This window comes from Hippichthys cyanospilos, chromosome 13 (assembly GCF_059441005.1).
Source record: "Hippichthys cyanospilos isolate Australia breed blue-spotted pipefish chromosome 13, RoL_Hcya_1.0, whole genome shotgun sequence".
In the NCBI taxonomy this organism is placed as follows: Eukaryota; Metazoa; Chordata; class Actinopteri; order Syngnathiformes; family Syngnathidae; genus Hippichthys; species Hippichthys cyanospilos.
In genome coordinates, this window is record NC_142381.1 from 16,522,903 (window position 1) to 16,547,954 (window position 25,052).

At 39.1% G+C, this 25,052-nt stretch overlaps 1 protein-coding gene across 1 annotated transcript in view; it reads left to right on the top strand.

Moving 5' to 3' along the window:
- The first annotated feature begins 584 nt into the window (after positions 1–584).
- The window catches only part of nexmifb (neurite extension and migration factor b), a 92,956-nt gene continuing 68,488 nt past the window's right edge, over positions 585–25,052 (top strand). The window contains exon 1 of the mRNA XM_088432014.1: positions 585–1,021. The gene's annotated coding sequence lies outside the window, so the exon portion shown is untranslated. The remainder of the gene's footprint in view (positions 1,022–25,052) is intronic.

Here is a 25,052-nt window from a genome sequence, read left to right on the forward strand (position 1 = left end):
CTGATACCTGCAGCAACCCTTATTTGCATAAAATCTAAAATACAACATTTTGCATGAAATCCTAAAATAAATTAAGGCAATTAATACGGAATACAGTATCATGTTTCTCCATATCTGTTGCCTTGTTGTCGCTCCATGTTACTGCTGTCCATCTCTACTTACTCCACCACTTATACAGGAAATATTTTTCTTATTCGGGTCTCATCTGAATGAACGGGTCTAGTTTGCAAGCGCAAATAAGTCTCCGCTTTATTTTTCCCAAAGAGCTCGAGAGTCAACCCCAGTATCACGAGCGGTCCCATCACGACGTGCGCGCACTAGCAACTTATTCATTATACATGACTATTCATGTGCTTGTATTCGCCCTGTTATGATACAGTCCTATCTGGAGTGGCCTCCACCTGATTTGCTCCCCGGTTCCGTCGGGCGGTGCGTGGCCCTGCGTCGACCGCCTGCGCGCGCTCATAGGTCGGATCCTGAAGGCTCGGAGAGGAAGAGGAGGGGTGTGCAGACTGCAAGGAGGGGTGGGGGGGGAGGTCCAGCTGCAAAAAAAAAAAAAAAAAAAAAGAAGAAGAAGAAGAAGAGGGGAGAGGAGGGAGAAAAAAAAAAGAACCGTGACAATGGCAACATCAAGCATCTCTTAAAAGGAGGCGGGCGGAAGCTGGGACGCGCCGGGCCGCCTTGCGAGCGCCTCATCCTGGAATACGAATCGCGGGCGGCGTAGCATGGAGCGGCTCGCGGTGTCTCCATCACTGAGAGGCGCGTCCACCTGCTAAGCGGAGGCCTGGGTTGCTGCTGGTTCCGGTTCTGGTTCTACTGCCGCTGCTGGTATTGCTGGAGCGAGCGAGCGAAGCAGGCTGGCTGGCCGGGGCTGCTGGGTGGGGGACATGCAGGGGGGACGCGTTTGCATTTGGGAGGAAACAAGACGCACCTTCTCACATTCCGCCCCGAGCTCTTGCGGAGGATCCGATTGCGACGCGCGGGGAAAGACGCAGTTTTTAGGGGCGCAGACGCTCCGGAGGTACGTTCCGCTTTTTTTTTCTATCACCATACGCATCGCTGTTAACGTGGGCGTGATGTGTTTTTGAAACGGGGTGCTTGGTTTATAAACCGTTTTAAAGGCCGTCCATGCTTTCACCCCCCCGCCCCCCTCCCACCCCTCCATCAGACATTTTATTTTATTCCAAGGGAGCATGCGGCGTAGTAGCAACCTCCTTGGGACAACTGTCGTTACAAAAAAAAAAAAAGAGAGAGAGGGAGGGAGGGAGAAAATACACTCACGTTGCAAACATTGCGGAATTATGATTTAAGAAACCCTGTTGTGTATATGTGATAGTGTTTGTGTGTTCTTAGGGTGAGCCGTCATTTTAAATTTGCACCCCCCCCCCCCACCCCACCCCTCCCTTCCCTATATACTCCCTAAACGAACAAGACACAAATAGTCCCTGGTAATGAATGATTCATGAATGAGATATTGAACCCCCCAATGTGGGTTAACACACCTTCCCAAGAAGAGGCCCCTCCCTCTCCGAAGAATTCCAAACATAAATCCTCATTGTGATTATTCTTCCTGTGACCCCCCCTCCCCCCCTCCCCCCAGGTGCACCATGTGTGAATGCCTTCACTGTCAACCCAGTGGACCACTAGCTTCACGTTTACTGGGCATCCCGCGCACGGTCGGCCATGCTGCAAAAACACAATGTGGACAATGTGGCGTTGCTCCCCGAGACGCTTTGGTTTTTTTAAAGAGACACGCAGTGTTGACGTTGTGAAGGCGCCGCATTCTGGCCCGCTACTGAGAACACTTTGCCGCTTTGAAGTTTTAAGGCCAGCTTTTGAAGTGTTGTTGCAATGAAACGGTGTTGGTGAAATGCTTATCGGTGGCCTTTGCGGGTTCTTCTCCCCTAATGTGAAGACAGCAGTGAAAACCAGATGGAAAGCCATGCATTGATTGAGTCAAAGAGAGCCTATAAGAGGGTTAAATTGAGTTGACACATTGATGTGGGTGTCATTATCATGTGTGACGGCACCGTGTGCGCCATCGGGCCCCGGGCTATGTGACGTGCGCTCGGAGCGGGGGGGGGGGGCTCCTCGGCCTGGCCTTGTTCGACGAGCCTCCATGCAGGAAGTTGCTGAACCCAAATGCATCACAACAATCCACGTGTTCTCTTTCGATATTGGTCGCACGGATGTAAACAGGAAGGAGCTTTGGTGCAGTAGGAAGTGAAATAGTGGTGAAAAAAATTGCTGGGTCAAAGTGACACAAATTGGATGAAAACGATAACCCAGGTCTGGACCTAGAAGAGATTGAACCCTTGATGGGTTATTTTGGTCTTGGGTCAAGATTTTCAGACGATTAGGGGTTAAGTTAAGGCTACCAAAAATTCTGTTAGCAGATCAAATTTATATCTATTGTTCAGTAGTAAATTGCCATCATATGTTTTGCCCAGTCTTGCGCATGCTGTAAAAAATTGCTCTTTTTAGTGCTTCTCAAATAGTGGGGCGGACCCTCCTGGAGGGGCACAGATGCCCCCAGGGAAAAAGCTTCGTTTTTGTCATGTGAAGTGTCATTGCATTAAATAAGAATTTTCCGCATTTTTATTTTTATTTTTTGGTTTGTTTCAGACACTTAGTTTTAGACTAAGCTGTAACCTATATAAACACTGTAAAAAATAATTAACAGTTGATTTATATATATTTTTCATTTTGTTAATGTTAAAAAAGAAACAGATTTCAGTAAACTTATACAATTCTGATAGATACTAATCTTATTTATAGTCCTGTGGGTTGAGTGGGGAGGGGGGCGCAAAAAGTTTTCTCTTTCCAAGGGGGGGCTTTGCAAAATAGAATTGAGAAGCACTGAATTACCACATTTGAATCAGCATCGGTTTGTTAAAAACTGATCAGTAGGAATGGGAACAGAAACTCATGGTGTCTAATGTCTTTGAACACAGGTTCAAATTCCGCTTCTGTTAAAAAAAACAAACAAAAAAAGTGCTTCTTTTTACGGTAAAATACTGTAAAATATGGTAAGAAATTTGGTTGCCAAAAAATCTGTTAAATTACCTTAATACACGTTCTACATTTAAAGTCAAAAATTGTATTGGGACTGTTGATTTTACACAGTACATTTTATTATTATTATTACTATTATTAATAGTACTATTATACTATTATTATTTTATTAAACTATTGATTTTACACAGTGGATTTTGTGATTGTAAAATCTACAGTATCAATATGTTTTTACTGTAAATGTAGAAAATGTCTTACCGTAATTTACGTAACTATAACATTTTTTTTGCAAGCACGTTGCCAGTATTTTACAGGAAGAACAGTTTTTTTTTTTTTTTTTTTTTTTTTTTTTTTTTACAGTGCATAATTTGACCCTGTGTTCAAAGACATTAGACACCATCAGTCTCAGTTCCCGTTCCTACGGATCACTTTTTATCAAACCATGATGACTAAAATGTGGTTATTTGCTTGGTAAATTTATATTATGTACCAAAATGTATGTAAGAAATGGGGACACAACAAGTTCACCCGTTTAAACATTCAATTCATTCATTTTTATTGACAGTTGAGACATCCTACAATGGGAGTAGTCATTGAACACATCAGTCCGCACTTTCTTTTGATTCTTCACATAGTTAGCAATTGTCAAATGCGAGAAACTTTTGTCCTCCTCAAAGGTTTGTTTATAAACTGAAAATCAATTGGCCCAACATACCTAGCTGGTTGTTCAAAGGTCTGTAAAGGTCTGTAAAGGTCTGACTTCATTTCCCATGATTCTTCCACTTGGAACCAGGAAGTAATTCTAGTTTGGCCATGATGTGAACATCAACGCAAACGGTTCCATTTTCTATTTAATTGGTTTATCATATGAATCACTATGACAACTGTGAGATTGGCAAACGCATGACCCAAACAATTGACTTGCTGCACGAAAAAAAAGTGGGATGTTGGAATAAAAAATTGGGACGTAATGATGGGACTGGCCAAATCTGTTGAGACTTGAAACACGAGGCTCAAAACCGGGACAGTTCCGGTTAAAAGAGGACATCTAGTCACCCTATGCTAAGAATAGTTTACATTTTCATATAATAAAATGTTGATCAAAAATTGATATAAGTTGGTCATTCATAATTAAGTGGAAGTGAGTTATTTGGTTTTATGTGCTTGTAGTTGTTTTCACCCGGCAATAAAATGTTTTATTTTTTATTTTATCTGAATACCAAATTATGAATAGTCGATTTGCAGAAGTTATTTTTGTTATTTTACTTTTTTATGTTGTTTTTTTAAACTATTTATTATTTTATTATATTGATTATGTACATATTATATATACAGTAATATATAATATTAATAATGTTTTTATTTATGTATATTTAATGTATTATTATTGAAATTATATTTACTAAATTATTATGCGTTGTTGAAATTTGTTTTTCAGTACAAGACTTCTGCATTGTGACAACTTTTTTAATAAGCAAAACCAAAGTCAAAATCACCCAATATTATTCTTATTCTTATCTGTGGTGTGTGTGTGTGTGTTTGTGTTAACGAACAAGATTTGTTAATTAATAGGATTACACAAACAAACAAGTTTCTGAAACGTTTGGATAATTACACATGACCCTGGGTCAAATGGACCCTAGACGTTATTACCATTTCAAACAATCACAACACACAGGTATAAATAAATTATTACCTTTGAAAGTTTGTGAGTCGTTTTGCAATAACAAAAAAATTTGGACACTGGAAAAATCCTCCCAACGCTGGGTCATATTGACCCAGAGATGATATTACTGTTCTTGAGAAATGAACATAAATCAATGGTGAAAACAAAATATTGGATTTGGAGTTCACTCATTTCTGTTGCCCTGGTTGTGACCCGTGACTTCCATTCCTATTTTGTTTTTTTTTTGTTCGAATGTGAAGCGGTGTGAAAAATTTAGCTCAGTGACACAATTCCAGCCCATCTTTCTTGCAAGCAGCTTTGCCGAAACGTACTTTCAAGCGCCGCTTGAGCGTCATGTTACCGCCATAAACGCAGCAGTTTGTATACATAGCTGATGTGTGTTCGCTGGTTCCGCCTGCTTTCCAGCCTTGGGCGCACGCACACACAGTCCATAGAGGAGCAGCTAAACCTCATCAACGCTTCCTGCAATTCCCCTCACGTGAGGATCATGCCTCTTAGGCCTTGTCGATAAGTAACCAGAATAATTCTCCCTCTTTGTGCTCATTTAAAAGCATGCCAAGCCACTAGGCGGCAGTAGAGTTGCAGTTCAGTGTAGCTGACTCCTGGTATTGCCTGGTAAAAGCTTTGTTTATACTCACAGTTGTAGGCTCGTCACCTGTCTCCTGACTGCACCCTTTCCCTTTCCCAAAGACGCCTGTACTTTACTCATTTTACGTCTTTGTGAGTGAAATTTTGGCACACCGAAACGAATCCTAGAGAATCTGGACAGCTTTCAGACTCGGATAAGACATTGAACGGAAATAGTTTATTATTTAGGTGCGGCGCATGCGGTCTGGTACCAGTTGATCCACCAGCAGGTGGTTGGGTACCTCTGTCTTAACATCAGCAGTGCTGGCTTCTTTGGCAGGAAACACAGTAATGATTTAAAACTCTGGTTTGTAATTGCAACTCCCAAACGTGGATCGGAGAATTTGGTAAATCTCCACTTTGGCCAAAGTTTTTGAGACCTTCGGTTTTAGGCATAGTCTATAGCTGGGATTCTTGCAAACAAGCGGTAAATCTCTGTAGTTTGCCCTATCTACCGGACATGCCCAAGTTTTTTTTTTTAAAATTAAAACTGAATTTAAAAGCTTTTTTTTTTCCTTCGAAGATTCGATATAAATAGGATATTGTTAGCACTATGCTTCTGCTGTCTCTTCACTGGGCCATTTTCACCTTCCCTACAAAATTTTCCAAAGATGTCTATTTCTTACTCATTTTGTGAATCTGTGGCTGAAATTTTGGCTCTCAAGTGACAGAAACGAATCGAAAAGAATCTATTCAGTTTTCAAAATACAGTGGACACGCCCCATACGAAATAAATCCGTTCCGGGGTTGGGATCGTTAGGAGAAATCGTCGTATGGCGGGCAATAGAAACTTTTGCTAATTAGCTAACGCGGGTAAAAGCCCAGGTCAAAACATCAAATTTGTATAACAAATCAAAAATTGGGAACAAAATAGTATATTAAGTGCTACTTATATATAATATACATATATACAATAAAAAACATTATAAATAAACAAATATACAAAGGGAAAATGAAATATTATTTACCTTTGAGTGACGTTGACCTGAGCTACTTATGGGCATAATCCCTAGCGAGGGTAGCGTAGTCTAGCCTTCTTCGTACTGTGTTTCTTGATTATCTCCAGCTTTGTTCCCATACTAATCATCTTCTTACTTCTGCCTTTAACATCACTATCAATCTTGGGATCATGGCTAACCAATTAAAGTTTAAATTAAGCAGCTAAAATGCACAATAAATACAATATTGTTAGCACTCACAAGAGTGCTTTAGCATGTCGGCAGCTCAGTGACAACGTGACACCAATCAATAGCAGACCATCATCTTAGTGACGCGTTGCTGCGCAGGCAGTTTGACGCGAACAGAAAACAAAAGCAATTACCTAAAACCGCCTGAAGAGGGAGGCAAAACAACAGCCAACACAGCCAACCCCACAGGTCATGACAGTTGTTGATGAAAAATGCGGCAGAGAGGATGAAAAAAGCTTAGTATTCCACTTAGTAACACGAAAAATACAAAAATCAAAATAAAATATCTTTCAGACTCAGATACATAAAACGGAATTAATAAGTTATTTCAGGTGAGGCCCGCCTGGTACAAGTTGATACACGGCCATGGACCTGTGCTTTGGGACCCCTAGTTTGGACTATGCTCATTGATATTTTACACCTCACACATGCTTATCACCATTAATCAGAATTATGTTATAAGAAGGCGTTGCTCAGGAAGGACAGGGAATGAATGACAAGCGGCCATTTTTTTTTCTTGCCTCTAAGGCGTCCCACTGCGCTTTACTTTCCCATTCTCATATCTCTGCTCCAGAAGCACCTTGATCCCACGGGGGCGGTTCCGGTCAGTAACAATGTATGCAGAGTCCCGCCGCGTTTGGGTTGTGACATGCCGCGTGAAGGCCCGGCAGCGTTCGTCTTTCTGTGCCATGCGGGCTTTTCTGTAATTAAAGGCAGAGGTAAGAGCAGGGGAGCGGGCCGGGCCCTGATTGCTTTTCATCGCCGCCAGCACACAGAGAGCTGCGGCGTGTCCTCGGGGGACTGAGGCGCTGTTGAGCTCTTTTTTTAGCTGCCAGCTCTACCCCCACCCCCGCCGGTTGGGGAAATACACTCATGCTAGTGGCGGGTCCCCAAAACATACATCCCTGCGCATACACGGTTCACCTTGGAAAATATGTGCGCATGGAAGTGGGACAGTGTCATGAATTAAAAACGAAAATGGGGACACATTGGGGGAAAGGGGGGAACCATTCGTTAGATTCATTCAAAGTCAGGCCAATTTTCAAATCGCAAGCTTCGGACTAGGGCCCAGAAAGAAAATGTTGATTAGGCAAAATTACATCTGATGATGTGATAACCGTTAGCAAAGATATCACAGTGTTAAAATGACACCTCTGTCTGTAATGGAAATTGAATACCTTAATCCCTAAATAAAGGACGCACCTGCGTATAGAACACACCCTTAACTCATTCAATGCCAAGGACAAGAATTCTCGTCTTTTCAAATACTAATAATAATAAATCATAAAATTCTGGTCAAATACGTTTTTTATGGAGAGGCCCTGACACCCTTGACTAATGCTTACCTAATGCAATTGAGTACTGTACTGATAAATGTGACCATTGGATGGCAGTGTTTCCACACTTACAACAAGCTGATACCTTAGTGCAAGTGTAATTGAAGAATGGAGGTCAATCTTTCAATGGCAGCACCCATATTTACAAAGACAGCACACAATTTTTTTGTCGGCCTTGAAAGATGAGTGAAAATGCTATATATGCGGGCCCTCAAGAGGTTTCCTTTTCCAATAATGCTTGGCACTGAAAGAGTTAATTTTATGGTCAGGGTTCTGGTATTTTCTATGTTACCATGTTTAGGACACACCAAAAGTTTATTGGTGATGGAAAACTGTAAGTTATATATTTTTTGCAGGTTAATTGCGTTTTGAATTTCCCACATTGTGAGCAGTCAGTCAACACCTCGCCATTGTAATGCGCTCGGAGCAATTGTTTTTCCTTTTCCTCGCAAAACAGCTTGAATTAATGCTGCCATAAATATCTTAAATTACACACCATCCGTGTTCAAGTTTATGATTGTGTGCATATATACCACAATTAATAAACGAGTCAAATGGAATACCTTCATAACCTTAACATAACATCCTTTCCGTTTTAGTAATATTCCTGCGTGTGAAGGATGGACTCGGATGTTGGTTCAGACTGCTTGCTTCTTTGATTGAAAATAGTGCAATGCCAACCTCAGCTAACACGAGCTGCTGTTAGCTGCTACAGGCACTTGCTGCTAACAGCCAACTGACGTCCAGCTCACCCGTTACGGTAAATTTTGTAAGAATATGACTTGTATAAAAGTGCACCGCTTATGTGGCTAATGGATCAATCTTCCTCGAATGGTGCTGAATAAAAAAAGAAAAAAAAATCTAAGTTCTAAATTACTCTTTATAAGACACACCCACACTTTTGAGGTTCACTTTTGGGATAAAAGTGTGTTATATATATTTGGTGACGTACGGTATTCAGCCAGTATTAGTATAAGATTTTGTTTGAACAAAGACCCTTTCACTCAACATACATAAGAACTCTCCATTTACCCAGAATGAGACCACCTTGACAGATTAATGAGTTCAACAACACAGTCGTATCACATTTTGTATTTGACTCCATTCTTGTCCTTCCTCCCTTTCATAGCCTTAAAAATCTTCTCCCTGCACACTCGCTAACAGACCACCTGACTGCTCTGCTAAGACTAGTGTCTGTGGAGCTTCAAATTGAAGAAACCCTAAAAATGACAATTGGCTTTCTCGACTATTTTACTGATCGCGCCTAAATCCTAAAAATTCCACAACAGTTCCACTGAACACAATCGATTTTATTTTTGAAAAAATAATATTTTTGTACAAGTACATGTATTCATTCCATCACAAATACATAATCGTATGTTTTTCAAAAGTCCGGACATTCAATCCTGGTACTTAGTTATATTTTCTTCCACGTTTTTGTCAAGTTTCTAGCTAAAAAAAATATTAAGCCTGGGTGTCCGGGGATTTTTCACGAGCCTGGCGTTATTATCACCCAACTTGGGTTGACTTTGAAAGGGTCATAATGATGTCAAATATAAATTTATATTTACTTTCAACCCCTCAAAATGTTCTGTTGCATCAGGTCTATCCATACATATATAAAAAAAAAAGAATAAAAATGGGGGGGCACCTATGCCCCTCTATATAGTACAAAAATTGTAAAAATGTAACTAAGCTGTATATTTATAATAGAAATATTTATTATATCATAATTAGAGAATTATGGCTTTTGAAGACTTTTACATTATGAGAGTCCAGACTAAACCATTCATCGAAGTCAATGGACTTTCAAAGGTCATAAGTTGTCCACTATCGCCACCCGGTGGTTTTGGGGTGTCAACACAAAAATTTCTATTGCGCCCTGTTCCAGAGTGACTGTTGAAAGGATTCATGCAAAAACCGGGGGAAATGCATGATCAAACGTCTGTTTTTTGTTTTGTTTTTTTAAATCCAAACTTAACAATCTTTCCCATTTTGAAAAAGCATGAAATGAACCCGACATGGGCTAAATCTGACATTTATAGGGTTTACCTCTCCACCTCCCGTTTGCAAGCGTTTAGAAGAGACGATAGTGTGGCATATTGAATTGTTTTGACAATCTATGCAATATTTTAGCCTCCTTGTGTATTTTTGTATCCTTTTACTTTGATATCAAAACATCAAAAAGCCCGAGTTGGGTCAAAATTTCTCCCATTGGTTAAAATGACAGCTCAATTTTTTTGTTCCACTGTACACAATCTATTGAATATTGAAAATTTGTACATTCATTCTTTAACTCCCAAAGACATATTTTTATGTTTTTCAAGCCAATTATTTATAATGAATCAAACCTTCGGATAAATATGCGTAGGCTTTCTTACAGTGGTTAACCCTTGTGCGGTATCGTGTCCATTGTTTAGACAAAATCTTCCAGATTCTACTTGTAGCATTTTAGGCATGGGATGACACACACGTGGTGGTGTGATATCTAAGTGGTCGTGCCATGTTGAACTTTAACATGTTGTCACCATCTGGGTGAAATTTCAGCTCCTTAGAGTCTTCTTTCAATGCTTTCCCAATGAATTTGTCTGATGTAAAGATCAGAGAATTAGAGACTCTCTCTTCTAAATTTGGTTGTAATGCCACAGGAATCTGATCCGTGATTGGACGTTAACTAAGTCTTGAGCATGTGATGTCATTATAAGTCAATCATACATTGAAAGAGGACCTTGAAAAATTGTAAATTTCTTTTTTTTCAGTTTTTTTTATACATTAAGACGGAATTGACACTCCAGGTCTGTAACACCTACTCATATTTATCATTTTTTTTACATTTCAAATGAATTCCCCTGAGGTTGTTCAGATAACCGTTGCGGAAAAATCGAACGCCGCGTGGTTGTTTTGCTTTTTTTTTTAAATTTACAACCGAGACAGCACCCTCAACAAGGGACGCTTGTAAGACGAATATGAAATGAGTCGGGCACAGCAAACGTTGGAGCCACCTGCAATCTCGGCTTTTCACACTTGTGTGACGATTACAAATGTTAACAAGTGGGATGCGTGAGGCATTACACATGATAAACATTGCAAACGGATTCTTTTGGCTGACTGACTCATCCCCCTTCGGTTCAAAAGGCGGCTAACTTTGCTGCCGGCCATCTGCTTAACAGTACAAATTCTCCCAGCCTTTTGTGATGTTTGGATTTTTCTGGTGCTTTTGATACAGAGTGTGTGTACGTTTGTGTGTATTTGGGAACGGCAATATGTACAATATATTCATTTATGCTGCTATTATATTGCATCTCCGATTTGTTTTTGAATTTGTTGGTTATGTTATTTTTGACAACTGGAATCTTTACTCTGCTGAAAATGTGTTTTATAAATCAATAGCAAACACATGAGGAAGTAGCCATTCATTTTTATTAGGTTATAAAATTACTTAACTCGTATATATTTTTTTCACATCAAGCCGCACATGATATTTTGACATACAAAGTAATATACACTGATAAATATTTCATTAATGAGGCATATTTTTTTGTGAGACACCAAAAATGTCAAGTTCGGTCAACAATTGACATTGCATCGTGATGCTAGGGCTGCGTGATTATGTCCAAAATAATAATCCCGATTATTTGGGTCTATATTGAAATCACAATTATTAATCATGATTATTTCTCATATTTGGTCAACCACAAGCAGTATATAAAGCATCAAGTCTTGATACAAGCAAATAATAATAAACTAAAATGAGTAAATAAAGTAAATAATAATTTCAAGAAATTCACCAAAAACATGGCATGTAAAGAAACACAGCTAACTTACTTGCTGGGGGCAAACCAATGAAAAAAATGAAGACTACTGTACTTAAAACCGAGCACATCATTTATGTTTAAGCAAATTTTAATCAATTTGCAGTCAAAATGTAATTTTCTGTCATTTCAAACCAAATTTATTCAAATTTTGGAATGAGGTGAGAATCTCAATGCCATTTCACACTGGTAAATAATACAATATATTAGGGTGAGATAAGCTTCTGTCATGCAAACATGTGTGAGACATTGCCCCCTGGTGGTAGGATGACAAAGTGCTTGACTTGACATGTAGGTAACCGGCTTTTTAAATGTTAATATCGCAAAGGTTAAGCTTAATTAATCGTGTCAGCCAATATCGTGATCGCAATTCAAATTTGATTAATGGTAAAAAAAATAAAAAATTGCAGAGTAGTTTTGTGAGTCATTTACTTAATTAGAGGAGCAATTTTCTAATTTTGTTAAGCATGTTTCATTTTTTTCATTTTTTGTAAGTTTATCCATGAGACTTGAAGCTTTTTTTTTTAATAAACAATGATTATTATTCATATTTTGATTATTAAAATTATTATTGTATATCCACACTATAAGGCACACCTAAAAGCCTTCAATTTTCTCAAAAGCTAACAGTACGCATTATAATCTGTGCACTTTATACAGTGAACCGCAAGTTTTCATTTTTGAGGGACGGAAAAATAAAATAACTTAATCACTATATAAATTCTTCAATTTTGATCGATGCATTTCAGTCATAGGTGTATATTTGCAATTATATTTTTTTAACACCCTTTTTGAAATTTTTAAATGCTGTACAGAATATGGTCCAGTTTTTGACAGTTTATATGGCGACAGCACGCAAAAAGTTTTTGTAAAAGAAAGCGCGATTTTATAAAATAAATCCAGAAACTGTTTTTAAACCAACAAAACAGTATTTTTAAGGTTTTTGGTTGCAATTTGATTAAAAAAATAATTTTAATTTTTAATTGAATCATAATTATTTTCTTTTAAACTTTGGATTGGCATTGATCTAAACAGCCTGTAATCAAGAAGTATTTTTTTCCTATACTTTCCACAAATCATCTATCTTTTTAATTTCTAATTGAAAGGTTTGACTGACTTATCTGATTGTTTTGTTGACATTCCCTTTAGCGCAGCTCCATCTAGTGGGTGCATAACGCAATCCCCAGCCATGACTGTAGCTTCTATTCTATGCACCTTATATATGAAAACAGTTTTAAAATAGTGCATTGATTGAAGGTACCCTTTATAATCCAGTGCGCCTTTTAGTGCGGAAAAACCGGTAATCTGTTGTTTTGACACCTCCGGATTTGGAAGTTCGAAAAAAAAGCCTGACGAACGGTGTGTCATTTTTTTCGCTGATGAATCGGCTTCGTAGGGTTATACCAAGTAACGCATACTGATTTCTGCCACCAGCGCGCCAAAGTCCAATTAAGGGCGACTCTATTAAAGCACTTTCCGAATTGCCTACTTGAGCTCAGTATGTGGGCCGGCGGCCACTGGGACCAGGCGAACGGCAGGCTCGACGTTGGTACCTCATTTCCTGCTTCCACATCAAACCTTCATATTGCAGATGGATAGATAATATGAAACCCCGCCCCCTCCCTCCAACGGTAGCCCCGTACGGGCCCCCTCGTATGTCAACTCCTGGGATTTCTCCAAGCAGACAGTGAGATGTGATCCTGGGAAATTTGAGAGGCGGAGGTTTTAATGCGGCGGGCACAGGTGCGCCGACGTGAATGGTGTGAAAGCATCATATTCACAACATGACTCGGGAGGGAGGAAGCTATGTGACGGGGCTGGATTTTAATTGGTTTCGCAGTATGCTCCCTTGTATTGTTCTCTTTGTAACGGCACACAGTGGCAATAACAGCCTTGGGTTTTTTTTCGTTTTTTTTCCTCTCATATAATAACACTAATAGATTCATCGTCCCTTGTCTAATTTGAGCTTGTATTTTTTTTTTTTTTTTTTAATTCCTACTGTTGAAGCCGGAGGTGTTATATGCCGGACATGTACACTAGCGGGAAAGCGCAATAATAAGCCATCTTCATTAGCCTTATCTTGAATTTGGCGGCTGGAAAAAAGGGAGAAGGGCGAAGGGTTGATGATGAGGAATCAGAGTAGCACGCACCGGGAGACAGGAATAAATAGGAGCTGCAGAGGAATGGTGGGAAGATGAGAGAAAAAAGATGGACGGAGAGAGAACAGAGACATGAGGAATAGGAATAAAGACGGGGGGGCGGTCAGGAACAAACAAATGGTGGCGAGATAGACGCTGGCGTTTCTAATGGGAGAGAAGCTCCTTTGCACTTTCTCATTTTTTCCTTTTTTTTCTAAATGTTGTTTTGTCTGTTCACCACTTAACAAGGCACCGATGCCTCCGAAAAAGAAGGCAGCGTACGTAATTACCGGCATTTCAAGACAGCCTCGTTTGCTTCTCCAAACAATGTTGTGCATCTGCATGCAAAAAAAAAAAAAAAAACGGGCAGTATCATACGCCAGATGAACCTTTATTAATATTTATGGCGATGCAGCATTCAGTCAAAGATTTGCTGTAATTCGTTTAGCCGTGCTGCTGATTTCATTTAGCAAAGACTGCAGCGCCACTTGTGCCGAGAACAAACGTTCAGGATAATTGATGTGAAAAGCTTTTTCCTCATAATGGATGTAAAAGTTTTTGTTTTAAATAAATAAATATTGTGTTCAGTGGCGCCACCAAGGGGTGGCCAGGAGTGGCCATGGCCGTGCCTGTAAATTTGCTGGTTACCATAATGACTAGTAATACTAGAAATTGTACTACTTTTACACAATACAGTGGACCCCCGCCATACGAAATGAATTCGTTCTGGAGTTGGAATCGTGAAGCGAAATCCTCATATGGCGGACAAGAGAAACCTATGCTAATTAGCTAATGCATATAAAATCCCAAGTAAAAACATCCAAATAAAAACAGGTAAAAATGGTGTATACATATTAAAAAAATGTAACAAAATAAGACAGGAAGTGCTACTTTAAAAATAAAAACGTAAAAATACGTCTTTGGGATTGAATGAGTTGAAACTGTTTATCATATATCAGAGAAGTGAGGCAGAGCTTTTTGTTGCGTTTTATTTTACAACAGCCTTTCAAGTGTGATGGTTTTTGTAGAGTTTTACTCCTCTGAGTCATCTACTGTGAAATAAAAGGAATAATCATCAACAGATATTATTGTCAGAGTTATCCATCTCGAGTGACTGCGGAAATATATATTATCATATATATATTCATCACAAAATTCAAAATGTTAATTTGTGCATAGTGGATCATCAATAACATTGAATATAACACAATAAAACAAAAAAACATTCGTTGGCATTTCCATCAGTCTTTTTGAGACGTTTTCAAAAACCATATAATGATATCGTGAAATTATGTCTCTTTCTTTGGCTTCGCTTTGAAAAATTTCCGGAATATGCCCCGGAATATCTTAACAGCAAACTGATGGGCACGCATGAATTGTCAAGCTGGATGTGACCCGATCTGTTGGATGTTGCCGCTGATGGCACAACAGCATGACAACTGTTCTACCAAGGCTAATAATTATAATCATTCCCAGCAAGTGGTCCTTGTCACAGGAGCGCGGCACAATAGAAATAATAATTAGGACTTCTCATTCCACATGCGTTCTGGATGAGAGTGTGATGTTTGCACGCATGTGACATCTCGGATGTACAGCTGCGCTTTTCTTTCTTTGTTTTTGTGCCTGGCCTTGCCACACTTAGTTATGCTGGATTTATTGAGCATAGTGTCCCTTTGAGCAACTTTTATTTATTCCATGATTGTAACACTATAGAAATGTTGGACTATAAACAATATATGCCTATGAATATTATTATATCGTTTGTCTACATGTGTGCTCAACAGTTTGTGTGCATGGATTGGCCTCTCCTGATATAACCTAATATATACTATATATATACATATAGTGATCCCCCCTACTTCGCGGTTAATGGGGGCTGTCAACCCCCCGGGAAGTCTGAAACCCGCGAAGTAGGGTATCAGTTCCTAGATTTCTATGTACGCTCCAATATAGCCGCAGTAACCATAAACAATCCTTTTTTTTTGTATTTTTGCATATTTTATTTCCTTTCCAAGACTCCGGTAAACGAGTACGCAAGTCATCACGTTGAATTTCACTTTTATTTTGGCTCATTTACAGTGTATTATGTAGTATCTGTTGAATAATAAATCAACGACAATGTTAAAGTCAGTCAACTAACATATAAACACTTGCTGAACTTTAATCTATGAATTTACTGTATTTTTAGCTGACATTAGCGGGTTAGCAACAACTAACAACAACTACGAACTATAAAGTGCAACCTCTACACAAACGAACACATAAACAGAATAAACACTCATCGCTTACTAAACATAGGCAGTAGCGTGCGTTCTCAACAAATGATAATAAACTATAAATATGAGCTTACGTTGTCATTCACTACGTCACCGTAACGAGCCGAATGACGCACAGAGAACGTAAATCAGGAAACGGAATAGCAACGTGACCCGACAAATTAAAAGCATGCATTTCAAAATAAGATAAAAAACATCACAAACTAACACTTGATGAATTCTTAACATAGTTATTAACTAATATTACTTCGTTATTTGGTGAATACAATACTCTATATAATGTACTTTTTTGCTTTTTTCAATTTTGTACATTTTTGCACATTTTTAAAATGATTTTTTAGTTTGAAATATTATTTATTTTTCCTGAAAAAAAAACGCGAAGTGCTGCGACCGCGAAGTAAATTGTGATTTATATCTAACCTATAACATTACCATACCATACCTATAGCTAAAATATCGCTAATTGTTTTCCAAAGTAATAGCAGACGTGTGTAAATATCCTATTTTGATTCTTCTTTTCACAGGAACTCAAGAATAAATCAGCAAGTATTCATATATAATCAATGAATACATATAATCAAATGATTCCATTGAACCTCCCTTTAATTGTATTGCGAGATTCAATCGTCTTTTATTGGGAAAAAAGTGCAAAATTTGTAGTTATTCCTTGGCCCTCAAACTCAATGTTTTAGTGGAAACCAGTGCGCTTTTTAATTGCATTTATCCTACTGTCAAAACGACTCCTGTAAAATGGTAATTAAACGAACCATGCTGTTGGCGGCGTTCGGATTTTGCACCGACTTTTCTAATTGTAGCGTCAAAAAAAAACCAAAAAAACCAAACCAGGACCAAGGCCGCCTCCCCCTCATTTATTTCGGGCCGGCCTCTGACAGCAGCACCGGGCCCCGTCCGGAAGCTCCGCCATGAGCAAATAGACGTTCCTCAGCTCGCTATATGTCACTTCTCTTCCAAGTCACTTCCCCAAGTCATCATTCAGCTACGCTGTCACAATTCAGCCCACATACATCAGTGCCGAGCCAGTCAAATGCTCTCCAGAGGGAGTCAAATATGCACCTCGGTGTAGCCGCAGCTGATAAAAGAGCTAATTCATCATTTAGTCACACAAAGCCTCAGAGATTCATTGTTAATACCTTGTATACCGCTATACTGAAAATCGAAATAACACTCAGGCCTCTGTTTAATTCAAGCGCTGGTGACTCACAGCATTGGGAGGTGCTTCGGAGAACGTCTCCGATTTAAGCTGTGTTTCATTATTCGTTTTTTTTTATGTTAAACATTTGCATGGTTTTACTTATAATACAAATAAATGTTCCGCCGCCACCTTATTTCACCGGAGCTATTCTGAGTCGATGAAATCGCATTGGGTGGTAAGACAAGCGTAATTTGTTTTTTTGACACCAAATTGACCATTACGCAGCAGATAATGATGAAAATCACTCTTTCTAGCCCTGTTCAAGACTCAATGAAAGTGGAGGAACAAAGCAATTTCTTCTCTGAAATACTGAAAGTGGAAATTTGTTTCAGGACCCGGGTTGACCTCCTTGTTCACACAATGAATCTGTTTCTTGTTTTGTTTTTTTTCTTATTCATTTTGTTCAGACATTTCTATAAAATTTTAACATTCGTAACTGTCATACAATTGTAGAGAAAAAATATATTGCAAATGTATTGAATTTCGGACTGTAAGCTGCTACTGGCGTATCTGAATTTTTTTGTCTTCTTCCTATTCGTTTTCAGTACATACGGAGTATGTTTTTTTTTTATGTTTGACTTTATTTTCAATGTTACCTTATTTATTTGTATTCACAGACTACACTGTGTATTTCATAAACAATACGTATGTTCGAAATACAGTATGTTTGAAATAAACGTTATTCATTCAAACGTACTTGCAAAAACGTTCAAATGCGTTTTTCAACTCCACATTGGCAGCCTCACATTTCCGTACTTCCGCACATGATCGGTTGATAAAGCCCATCCAAAACAAAAATAGGGTCTAAACAAAAACTACTCACATGTCCTCAGATTACACGCTGGTATAAACAGCAGGAGCAAGACGTTGCCATCCTTTTCAGCAGGTGCATCTTTGTTGCACTTCCAATCATTGCTTCAGGACAATGTTTCTGTTATGCTTGGCTAAATACTTTGGCGGCATCACAACGGGAGCTATTTTCCTTTTATATTCAAATGACGCCTTGTATAAACTGCTTCTTTGAGATCTGTCTCAGAGGTGTGGATACGTTGCGTTTCCATCCCCCCCCCCACCCCCCTCGCGCTTTATTTGGGATTTGCTTATGGTTTATTTATGTAAGTAATCCCGCCGAGGGAAAATCTTTGACAGGGGAGAGCTTGTGTACCGTCGGCATGCATGGTATGACCTAATAGGTTTTAAAGCCACTATCAAAGATGCATGGCGCTGCAGTGTTTGGGCTCCAGTGATGAGGCCTCTAGAGAGGCGGGCTAAAGGTATCTTTGTGCATTGTGCAATCTCGGGCCGGCCGTTGCTGAGAGCGAGGAGCAAGCGCCCTGTGCTGACTGTTGATTCCAGAAGTGCCGCAGTCCTCGGGGCTTGTATGACCTGACACGGAATTACTTAGCCGTAACAAACACCGGCTTCGCAAACGCTAACCGCTACACAGGCGCTAGTGCTCGCGGACAAAATCGCCTGACAAGCGTGGACGTTGTTTATGTGGGAGGGAGCGCGTATTACTCTGGACAAAGGATGGTGGACATTTTACAATGATCGCATGTCGTGTAATAGATTGTACAAAATTAGCTAATATGCACTATATTGACCAGTATTGAGAAATATCTCTTAAAGGGGGAGTAAGAGGTTCCAGCTGTCTAAACATTTAAACATACCACAGCAATTGGTAGCAAAATCCCTGTTTTTTTTTCTCCCATCTCAGGAAGCAGCTACTGTATTTTGCCACTTGCTGTCGACAGCTCCGCTTGCAAATGTCACATGACCAAACTCAGGTAAGATGGATTGGCTGTCATTAGAACCCAGAGAAATGGTGATGTCATTTTCAGTTGACAGCAAATGAATAAAATGGCCGACCCCTGTGATGAAATGAAAAATAGTTGATAAACATAGAACACCGCCCAGTTTTAACAAATGTGTACTAAAATAACTAAGCTAGCGGGAGCACTGTAAACAAGCTCATCTTAGCCACGGCTTCTACATTGTTTTCATGATTTATTCTGCTTCAAAATTAAAGTTATCTGTTTGTTCTATTTCTTTGAATGGGCAATAATAAAAATATTATTTTTAAAAAAAAGAGTCGGTAAACAGAGAAACATTGCTATTGCTATGTTTGCTAGTTTGATCCTAAGTATTTTTGATAGATGAGTTTGGTGAAGAAGAACTTAAGAGTACGTTGAGCTTTTTGGTTAGCTCGTAAATTGCACATATAGTGAAAACTGGAGTACTGTGGAATTGAATAGAAGCACTTAGACTTTGGAATATTTTTCAATGACCGAAGGCACTCGACGGTTCTTTTCACTTACTGGAGGTCAAAGTATGAAGAAGCAGCCTAGCAGAACATCTCCAGGGGAAGTAACTGACAATTTGGTGACATCGGTGACCGATTCCCACTTTTACTTTCTCTTAAAGGCAGGTGTCTCCATACTTTTGCCTAAAAGTGTCCTCGCACTCCTGTGAATCTTAATTTGCGTGGTGAAATGTATTTAAACCGCGCTAAGAATGAATTCCATTCTTCTCCGAAGGCAGACGGGCTCTCCGTATCCTCCGAGATGAAGTCGCCGTGCCCTCCTGAGTCTTCCCATCACAAATCAATTACCTTTCTACCTCCCTCGCGTCTCCCACTCTCTCCAAGTGCTCTCCTCATATTCTTCATTAGAAGCCTACCACTTCACCTAGAGCTCACTTTCAACATCTCAACCAGAACTCGGGCTGTTTTTTAAGTGTCCGTGCCACCTCGGAGTACCTCTGTGTGATTTATTAATGTGTCTCAGCTGCATGCGCGGATCACATTGTTCCCCGGTCAGAGTCTCCCAAACAAACATCTCGCTAACCGAAGGGTTTGACAGCGCCATCCTATTTTAGTCGTCGGCAGGTAGGCGGATGAGTTGAACTGCTCCGCCAGGCAAAGTCTTAGTCTAATTAGTCCACCTAATTATGTCTTTGTGCTGGAAATTTCTCAAATTAGTGTGATCGTGCAGAATGTGAGCATGCTCATTACGGTTGTCATTGTGGCGCTAAGCTAGGGAAGTGTCAGCGGGCCTTGACGCCATTATCAAACGCACTATTCTTGGAACGGGCTTGGTTGCAAAGAACCTCTTGGAGAATGTCACCTGCGAGTGACTTGACACCCCCTCGTGCGGACCACCCAAAGGTCCCCTTTGATTTTCCCTCTTCACGTGGCGGCTGTAAGATTGCCACCGCATCAGGGATGTTAGATGTCTCACATGAAGACACTTTTTGATTTGACGCCATGGGTTAAGGAGCCGCGCACTCGCTCACCTTTTCTTACACACTTTTCCCCGTGGCACCAAGCCAGGACATACGGAAGCGTGGAGCTGACAATGTACGTAGAGTTAATGTTTTTTTGGATTATGAAACACAATTGAACGTAATCACAACTGTGCTCAAGCGTGTCTGTAAACTAAATGGCAAAAACTTTATTCCCGTAATACCACATGATATTAATTTGCATGCGCATATCCCCTGGCAGTATGGAAAATATATCAATTTGAGACAACAATAAATTAAAAATAAAACATTAATAAAACATAGTTAGTTAATTTTTTAACACATTTGTAAAGCGCTAAAAAAGTAAGTTGTGTTTTGCGCATGTCAGTACCCTGCGGCATTATGGATTAAAATCATTTTAGCATTTAGCTAACCTGTAGGCTTAAATATATTTGCAAGTATTTACAAAAGTATTTGAAAGTACGTCTTTGCTTATTTGTGAACACTTTCAAATGTATTTGTAGAGTAAATGCTGAAAAACATAGCATCTTTTTCCCCATAATGCCACAGGATATTGACTTGGATCCACATACTATAGACGGTAATAAAATCATAAAAAACACTAACAAACAATAGTTAGTTTTTGAACATATTTGTAAAATGTTGGTCAAATGCTAAACAAAAGTACTTTTTTAAATTAGGTATGCTCATGTTTAAACCCCGCAGCATTATGGCTTAAAATGATTTTAGCATTTAGCCAACTTGTAAGCTGAAGCCTATATGTGGACTAAATGCGAAAAACATTTTTTTCCTTAATGCTACAGGTAAGATGGCAAGATGGTAAGATACTGTGAAAAAATGGCTTATGGTTCATAACAAAAACCAAATCATATTAATAAATGTTTGTTTTAATTTATTAATGTCAATAACACTGTGGCATTATTAAAAAATGCAGAATGACAAAATTAAAGCCATAGAAATTACCCATAAAAAATGCTTACTTATGTAACATTACAACATATTGAAATAAGGCCAAATTCTACACAACAAAAGAACAGCATTGTTTTTTTTACTTCTGTATGCGCAAGTCGACAACATTGTGGCATTATGAAAAAAAAATGTTTATTTGCGAGTGCTGTGTGTTGAAATCCATTTATAAATATGTTTGAATGTATTTGCAAATACTTTCGAACACACTTTCACATATGTTCAAACTTGTAGGTTAAATGCTAAAAACATAGCCTTTTTTTTCATAATGCCACAAGGTATAAACTCATGAATGCATATTCTTTACCCCTAACACTAATGGAAAGAATGCCGAATGGACATAACATTAAAACCCTAAATATTACTAATTACTGACATACGTTTTGAAACATATTGGTATAATGTATGCCAAATGCTAAAAAACAAAAATAGCATTTTTTGGTGATTGTGTGACTGAATAGCCCGCGCTATTTATGGAAACCAAATAAAACCAAAAAAATACTAATAAACAGTGTTTTTTTTTTAATGTATTTGTACAATTCATGCCATGCTTTACAAAATAAATGTTTTCACTTGTGCGTGCGCTAGTCAGTCCCTTGTAGCATTATGCGAGAAATGCTAAGTTATTAACATTTAACCAGAAAGCAATTTTTAACAAATTATTTAAAAGTATGTATATATTCAAATATATGTTCATACACGCTCAAACACACTTGTAAGCTAAATGCTACAAACATCATACCTCGTGTTACAGACTTTTGCATTGCATTTTGCATACCCAACCGCGGAACAGATTCTGACTTAATTCTGACTTAATTTTGTCGTATATTGACATATTGTTGGCCAAATATATTTTTATTTACCTATGCATGTCGAAAATCTATATTCCATGGTATTATGGGTAAAAAAGCTATGTTATAACCATTTAGCCTACAAGTACGATCGAATTTGATTGAGTTTGCCTGTCGCAATTGTTGACTCCACTTCGGCAGCTCCTTTGGTAAGGATAAGGGTAATTCGCCCCCCCTCAAAAAATATATATTTCTACCTCTCTTCCTCCCCTTTTTCATTTCCTCCCATCGCTTTTCCTTCCCCCCACTCCCAAGCCTGTGTAATTGGTATTCCGAGTGGCAGCTGGGATCCATACAAACGCAGCAGACAGAGGGAGCAAGCAAGCAGGGAGCAATGTGTGTGTGTGTGCGTGTGCGTGTGTGTGAGAGAGATAGACATGGAGGCAGGGAGGGAAAAAGAGAAAGCAAGCAAGTCAATACGCTGCTTCATTAGAACACTGAGTCACAGTGGTCGTTGCCTCGTTTGTTTGTGTTTGTCCAATACTTTGTCCAAAGCAGAGCCTGACGACCCGGTTCCGCTCACAGCGGGCACACCTTTTTTTTCTGCCTCCTTTGACCTTTGTTCACCTACTCGGCTTAGCCCTGACCACTTTTGATGTAGTGAAGGTCACGCTTTCGTTGAACAGGTTCAAATTCGATGGCAGGACAGGTATTTGGTAGCTATGTTTTCAGTGGGGACTTCGTTAAGGCTGAACAATTCAGTTCAAATCAACAGTGCAATCAGTGAGGCTGAAATTTTGGGGAAAAAATTGCTTCATTTTGGTTCGGTGATTGCCTAAATATACTGTACAGTGATCTCTCGCTACTTCGCGCCCTCAGTGCAATGTGAACTTTTTGGGGGGGAGAAAAAAAAGATTGCGGACAGACGTGCCAGATAGGCAAGTTATCTATAAATGCACTTGTCACTGGCACTCCTTGAAAGTCAAACTACTACTGCAATACACATATTTACTTTAATCTTAAATGATTAAACCTTATACCGTAAATGTATTGGTATGCCCTCTCTTTTTCGTGTCTTCCGTGTCTAGTCACGTGCCTATACGTTTAGCACTTCCTCGGACGTCCGAGTATTAACAAGAAGCTTACCGAAAATGATTAAAACGCAGTTTACACGTTAAATTCCAATTTACTACAAAAGGCAAGAGGATCCAAAAGCTTGCTTTCGTCTCTCCTGTAACCGCCCGTGTGCGCTCAGCTTAGCACACACGCACACTTTACGAACGTGCTAGTAAGCACATTGATTGACAGCTTGGTCTCTGGGAGCCGATCACGTGACTCGTAGGCGTGCCGAGAGCAAACGCACACACGCGGTCTGTGTGCCTACATAGAGAGCAATGCAGAAATGCACAGCTGTGGAAATCTGACTTTTACCTAGATTTCTTTTGTAATAAATTGAAATTTCAACTTGGGCAGCTGCTCGCGAAAGTTCAAAAGATGGAGAGTGGGAGCTACTGTTCCGTTAGTGTAGAAGGTTTAATCATTTAAGATTTAAGTAAATATGTGTACAGTTCTGCAGTAATATTTGTCTTAAATAATATGCATAGAATGAAGACTTTTCACATTTACAAATTTACTGTGTATATATATATATATATATATATATATATATATATATATATATATATATATATATATATATATATATATTTTTATATATATATATATATATATATTGGGCCCCCGTGTTACGAGATGAATCCGTTCCACGGTTGGGGTCGTAAGGCGAATTCTCCGTACAGTGGGCAATCCAAACCTAAGTAGCTAATGCGTTTAGAACCCCAGGTAAAAACATCACAATTGTACATATATATAAAATGTAAAACTGCTTCATCGAAATAAAAAAAGGATTGCATTTTTAAAAATGAATATTAACGAACCCTAAATAACCCAGTCTCGTGCCTTTCACCATTGCATTGTTAAAAATGTCTCTGTAAAATTCTACATTAACATTGCCTGTATGCATTATTTCTTTACGCAGAATGTATTTTGCCAACCGAATGTGTATTTTACTGAAGCTTTCTAAAATTGTTCGTGTTTGACCCTTGAGTTTTCTCTTTACTCGCTCATGTATTTTTTTTTTCCATTTGTTTGTAATCCGGTGACCCGATTGGTTATAAAACATACATCTAATGCGTGGTTGAGCTCGACAGTGAAATAGCGGGTCAGGTTAAGGGAGAAAAGCAATCTTTCCATTCTCAAATGAAACTTCCATTAGACAGCAACAAAAAAAAAAAATAGGAGGCCTCACTTATTGAAAACAGTGAAGTTCCCGGACGAAAACAAGGCAGTGGAGTGTTGTGCGGTCCTGGCGAGCTAAGAGCGTAGCACTTGGCAGGATATTGAAAGCGTAAGAGAGAAGCAGGTTAAGAGAGGGCCAAAATGACCCGTTCCCCTCTCGAAGGACTGTTTATTTTCTGGTGGTACAGCAGTGGCTGTTTGGTCCGGGCTCGCGGGCTCCCAAGGACCTCACAGTGCACGGTGACCTCTCATTACCATTGCTTGTGAGAGCGTGAAAAGGAGATGGGTGCAAAGGCCAGTCGGCGAGATGCGCCTAACCTTTGAAAGCGTCTGAATATGTCAACCATACAAATAACTCATTAACCTTATCCATTTAAATGAAAGTCTTCTACTTTTATCCCACACACACCTTTCCTCTCGCTTCTATTAGATTTGTGTAAT